Below are 6,527 nucleotides of genomic sequence, written 5' to 3'. Positions count from 1 at the left end.
CGAGCCGGGGGCGGCCGTCCAGCTCATCGCGCCGCCGGCCCGTGGCAGCCAGGCGCCGCTTCAGACCGCCGGAGCGCGCCGCCGCGGCCTCGGCCGCTGAAAGAACTGTCCGCGGGGACGCGCGCGTGCGCGTACGCGTAGCCGTCCCCCTCCCGGGGAACAAGGACGCATGCGCGGCCGCCCAGTGCCCGATGCGGTGGGCGGGGAGCGGCCGGGTTTAAAGTGTCCTATCCGGGGCGCCTTAGCCAAAGGGAAGCGAGCCTTCTACGTTGTGGGGGCTCCAGTGGATGGCCCTACACCTCTGCACATAGGGACAGCACTGCCTGCACTCAGTGGCCTATGTCAACAGGACATGGGGGCTGGAGAGATGGTTCAGCGGTTAAGAGCACTGGCTCCTCTTGTAGAGTATCCGAATTAAGTTCCCAGCACCCACAGGATGGCTAAAAACCACCCCTTTCTCCAGTTCCAGGGAATTTGTCACCTTTTCTGTCCCCGCAGACATTGCACGCACGTGGTGCACTTACATACCTGCAAGAAACACTTGTACACGTAAAATAAATAAGAGGACGTGAAGTTGGGATGCGGACCGGGTTTGGGAGGAACTGGAAGGCAGGGGACTGATGTAATTAAAATAGACTGTTTGTACGTGAGTAAAAAATCTCATAGAATGAATAAAAGAAAGAAGGAAAAAAAATTTTAAGACAGGGCCTCGTTATGCAGCTCAGTCTGACCTAGAACTCACTTTGTAGACCAGGCTGACCTCATACTGAAAGATACCCTTTTGCCTCTGCTTCCCAAGCTGTGGAGATTAAAGGCATACAACATCAGGGCAGGCCCAGGAAAAGTAAGTTTGAAATATGATAAAGTGCCCAGGCCCAGGGAAGGGTTCTAGGTAAAACTTCTGTAAAAACTGCTAGTTCCCACCCCACATCATCCCCACCCTCATGTTGGCTGATCTGCTGTCTGCAAGCCTCTGGCCCTATCCTCCATTCCCAAACAGGCTCACCAAAATGCTGGATCCTGCTACTCTGGTTGGGAAAGAGAAGCATGCTGTTGTGTTTAGTGACAAAGTACAGATGAGTAGTAATCACCCCTTACCCCACCATCAGAGGCCAGCTTCAACTTTCCATGCCTGTTCTCTGGAATGTTTTAATCTTTATTTTATTTTATGTTTTATTATTTTTATTATATAAGTGTTTTGCCTGCATGTATTGAAGTGCACCCATGAATGCAATGACCTCAGAAGCCAGAAGAGGACTTATATTGCCTGGAACTGGAGTTACAGATGGTTGTTAGCTGCCATATGGAAGCTGGGAACTGAATGTAGGTCCTCTGCAAGAGCACCAAGTTCTCTTAACCACTGAACCATCTCTCCAGCCCCTGTTCTCTGGGATTTGTATGATACACACTTTCCAGATAAACCTTGGAAAACTTCAGTAAGCTTATTTTTTTATGTTATCAATTTTTATTTTGATTTTTAATTATGTGAGGGGATTAAGGAAGTATGTGCACACATGTGTAGGTGCCTGAAGAGGCCAATGGGGTAGGATCCCCTGGAGCTGGACTTATGGATGGTTGTGAGCTACCTGACATAGATACTAGAAATCAAACTCAGGTCCTCTGAAAGAGCAGTGTGTTCTCTTAACAGCTGAACCATCTCTCCAGCCGTGAATTTTTATTTCTTATTCTAAGTTCTGAGTCTCTGTAAGTCAACCTTCCTCTAAGGTTATAACCTGTGGTCCATGCCAGGTTTCAAGAACCCCCTAGAATATGAGGTGTAAGGGATGATATGTACTTGTGGCTGTGAACATCCACATTTGTGAATTGGATGTATTTGTGAATTCTTTCCATGCCCACAGAAAGGGTATTAATATTTTATCACTTGCTCTAGGAAGCCCTTGTCTCCATGAACAAGTTAAGAATCACTGATACACATCTGAGACTCTGGTGATGTATTTTGGGATACCCCCACCATGGCAGTCAAGCTCACTCCAAGAGCCTTCACTCAGGTTGGCTCCCAAGAATCCCTCCTCAGCTCCTCCAAGCCCAGATCATCAGGTCCTTATGGGCAGGTCTGTGTACTGACCCCATGACTCCCACCTTGCCTCTGGAGAACAACTACTCTGCCCTGAAGTCAGCAGTGGCCACTGCTACCTAGTAGGAAGCCAGGGTCCTGGCAGGAAGGACTTGAGGCTGGGACCATGCTGTGTGGACAGGACTCTAAACTCTTTAAATGGGTGGCTTGCCTAGTGTCTACATTTTTTAATCAGGCTAATAGTCCCCATCTTCTAGAGGGCCTTTAATACATCTAGATCTCCTTTGACCAGTGACTTCTTTTTTTTATGTTTTTATTTATTTTTATTTTATGTGTAGGAATGTTTTGTCTGCATGTATGTAACTACAGCATGTGTGTCCAATGCCTCCAGAAGGCTTTTAGAAAAGGGTGACAGATTTCCTGGAACTGGATTTTGGGACAGTTGTTAGTTGCCATGTGAATGCTGGGAATCGAACATAGGTCCTCTGTAAGAGCAGCCACTGCTCTTAACCCTGGAACCATCTCTCCAGCAGACCAGTGACTTCTTGAGGCACTGTGATATACACTGCATATACACTCCCTCACTCCTTCAGTCTTCTTGCACAGTAAGAGCCATCCTGTAAAACAGCCTGCTTTGTCACTGACTTCCAGATCACCAATGGTTTCCTAACTCATCTAGAATAATTAGGGCAGAGTTCTTACAAGATGTGGAGGTGATTCTCAAGCGCCACATCTCTTCCTTCCCTTATGACCTTATCTCCTACTCTCCTGAAACTCAGCTGAAACTCTGCCTATCTGGCTAGTCTTCCAACCTGCCTCAGGGCCTGTGCACTGCTGTTTCCTCAGGTTTGGAATAGTATTCCCTCAGACCTCCAAATGACTGTTTTCTCCCCTCCTTCATATCTATGCTCAAATATTAATTTCCCAGTAAGTTTAAAATTACCAAATTCTCAACACTGATTAAACCCTCTGGGAAAGATCCAGTCCCAGACTCTTCCTCTTTCTACAGGACACCTGCTCTCACACAGAGGTCTCTCCATACCATGAAACCTATCCCTAAGGAGGAAGTCTCTTCCCTCCCCTGCCAAGGTGTGGGTGGCAATTTTTGACATTTCCCAATAAGCCTCAGCCTGAGGATGCTGGGAAGCCCTGATCTCAGCCTGAGGTTTCTTTGCCTCTGGGGAAAGTGAAGGCCACAGTTATGACCACCCTCCACATCCTACCCCCTCCTCCCAGCCTCCTTGGTTTTCCTTTGTTTGACCTTATTCTTCTCCAGGAGACATAATTGAGAAAACTCAGAAAATAACATAGTCAGGACTTATTATTTCACTACTTAAAAACAGGCTAGCCTTAGGCTTGAGATGGGTGTGTGGGTGGTACATTGTACAGGCTGGTCAGGGGCTGTGAGACGGAGGTGACAGGTAGCCCATGCATGACACACATGCTGAATGATATCCAGACAACCCAGAGCTCAAAGAACCAAGAACACCTCCCCACACCTGACTGACCTACTCCACTAAGGAAGAGTTTAGGAAGAGGTAGCTCTTAGTTCTGAACATGTCCCCTGCTTCTGCAGGGATCTTTTGAGAATGCTGCTCTTTCTCTCTGCGAGTAATATATCAAGCCACTTGCATTTTAAGTAGGCCAAGCAGCAAAGAAGTACATGGAGTTACCACCTAGTTTAGTGTTTGTTCCTCTAGCCCTTTCTCTAGATACTTACTTAGATACAAATACACATACAGCTATGGGTGTGATTTATTCTATTTTGAGAAATGGAATCACACAAAAAGTATGTACAAGCTGGGTGTGGTGGCACACGCGTTTAATCGCAGCACTTGGGAGACAGAGGCAGGTGGATCTCTACGAGTTCAAGGCCAACCTGATCTACATAGTGAGTTCCAGGACAGCTGTGGCTACAAGGGAGATCCTGTCTCAAAAAGACCAAAAAAAAAAAAAGTATGTACAGTCTTTTGGGGTTTTATTATCATTATTATTATTAATTATTTATTATCGAGACAGGGTCTCTAGTCCAGGCTGTCCTCAAACTCAGTATATAGCTGAGTATGACCTTGAACTTCCAATCTTCCTTCCTCTGCCTCTTGAAATACTGAGATTGCAGCCATGCACCATCATTCCTGCTTTATACTAGAGATCAAACCCAGGACGTATTGCATGCTAGGCAAGCACTCTACCAACTGAGGTACACCCCCTGCCCCATGGTTTAACTTGAGATCTTGAAGAGTCTCCCTTCCTTGCACATACATCTTTGTACACATAGGTAGATGTTTGAAAGAGTAGATTCCATGAAATGAAATCACTGAGCCAAAGGGAGTTATATTTTAATTTTTATAGAATCTGCTAAATTGCCCTCTAAAACACACACACACACACAAACACACACACACGTGTGTTTGTGTGTGTGTGTCTATCAGTGAGCTGATCTTCCTAAAACAAGGGACTCTAGATAGGCTGACTAGACCTCAGTAGATGAACTTGCACTGAGTAACATCTGGGGACACTAACTTGACACAATAACGACACAATAACACACTAAGCCTTAACACAAATGACAGAAAGTGTGAATTCCAATGGGGGGGGCTATGGGAGGGTGGCAGTGGGGAAGGGGGTATAAAGATGATTGAGATTGATTGAGATGTTCTGTATGAAATACACAAAACTTCAATTAAAAAATTTTTAAGAAAAGTTGTCCTCTGACCTCCACACATGCACCATGGCATGTGTTTGCCCAACACAGTATAAATAAATTAAACAAACAAATAAATAAATAAATAAATAAAAAGTACCCATAACTTTTGTCTGTTTTTTCATTGGTCATTTGTCTTCTTACTCATTTGTAGTTTTTTTAATGTGTCTCTTATCCTTTAGATTTTGTTTAAAGTTTGGATTTATATCTTCAATAACTCTCGATCTTTTCCTTTTGCAGTTTCTGTATCTTGTAAAGAATGACCTTACAATCAACATTTTTTTATTTTTCTAATGTTTTTCTGCATTTCTAGTTTTAAAAAATGTTGGATCCTTAATCCATCTGGAACGTATGTTTATGCTCAACAGAGGACACACTTATTTTTTCCATATGGGGAGCTGTGTGCTATATATTGCATATTCCATTCTTAGTAGCTCTATAGAACTTTTTTTTTCGGTCTTTTTGAGACAGGGTCTCCCTGTAGCCCCAGCTGTCCTGGAGCTCAGTATGCCGACCAGGCTGGCCTATGAACTCACAGAGATCCACCTGCCTCTGCCTCCCAAGTGCTGGGATTAAAGGTGTGCGCCACCACACCCGGCGCTCTATAGAACTTTAAGTAAAACAAGAACCTGCTCCTGCTTATACTTCCTCCTCCCCTCCACATCTCTGATGCAGAGATCTTTAGACCTCTACTGGCCTTATAGCACCCACCAGCTGTACAGCACACAATAGCCTTGTACCTGTGGCTACTGAGTGCTTGACATGTGGCTAGTAGGAACTGAAATAGACTGTGAAAATACACACCAGATTTTGAAGAAAGTAAAAAAAAAAATCTCATTAATATTTATTACCTTGATTGCATGTCAAAGTGATACTATTTTAGATATTTTTGTGCTAAATTATATTGCTAAAATTTATTTCCCTTGTTTTTGCCTTACTGAAAGTTACACATATAAAGTTTACATATAGTTCTACTGGGGAGTGCTGATATAGATATTACTTCTAGATTATTCAAGATTTCATTTTAAAGGGGTGCATTTTTCACAACTTTAAACAGTTGACCAGTTGCTTGAGTTACACAATAGCAGAAGCTAAAATAGGCATATGGCCCTGTCAGAGCCACAGCATTGCAGGGGATCTTCCTCTTTCAAATTTTGACAGTTTCTTATATGAGTATTGTATTTCTTGATATCCATCCCTCCTAGTCCACCACCTAGTCCTCCCATGCCCCCCACTCCCTCTCAATTTCTTGTCCTCTTCTTTGATTATTATTGTTACAAATATATACATACATTTATAAATATGCATATATGTGTGATTATAATGTACTGAGTCCATTTAGTGGTGCTCAAGTGTACCTGTGTTTAGGGATGTCTACTTGGGATTAATCTCTAGAAAAGTAGTCCCTGAAGAAAGGTAATCCTCCTTCTACATCCATTGATTGATTGCCTGTAGCTCTTCATCTTGAGGTAGGATCCCATGAACTTTCCCCCCATCCATCTTGGCATGTCAACTGGTTTTGTCATTATGCAGATCTTGCAGTTTCTACAGATAAAGCTTTAGCCGCTACACAATGGGGTCTCTTCATTCATTTCATGCTCACGTTGGCATCCCATAACTTGCATTGTGAAACCCTGTCTTTCTGATAGAAAACATTAAGTGTGGCCCAGCATAGTAGTGCACACCTTTAGTCCTAGCACTCTGGAGACAGAGGCAAGTGGATCTCTGTGAGTTCGAGAGCAGCCTGGTCTACATAGCAAGTTCTAAGCCACCCAGAGCTACATAGTG

Source organism: Nannospalax galili, unplaced genomic scaffold, assembly GCF_000622305.1.
Source record: "Nannospalax galili isolate Female #2095 unplaced genomic scaffold, S.galili_v1.0 scaffold1046, whole genome shotgun sequence".
Lineage (NCBI taxonomy): Eukaryota > Metazoa > Chordata > Mammalia > Rodentia > Spalacidae > Nannospalax > Nannospalax galili.
The sequence above is the reverse complement of the archived record's forward strand: the minus strand, read 5'-3'. Positions refer to the sequence as shown.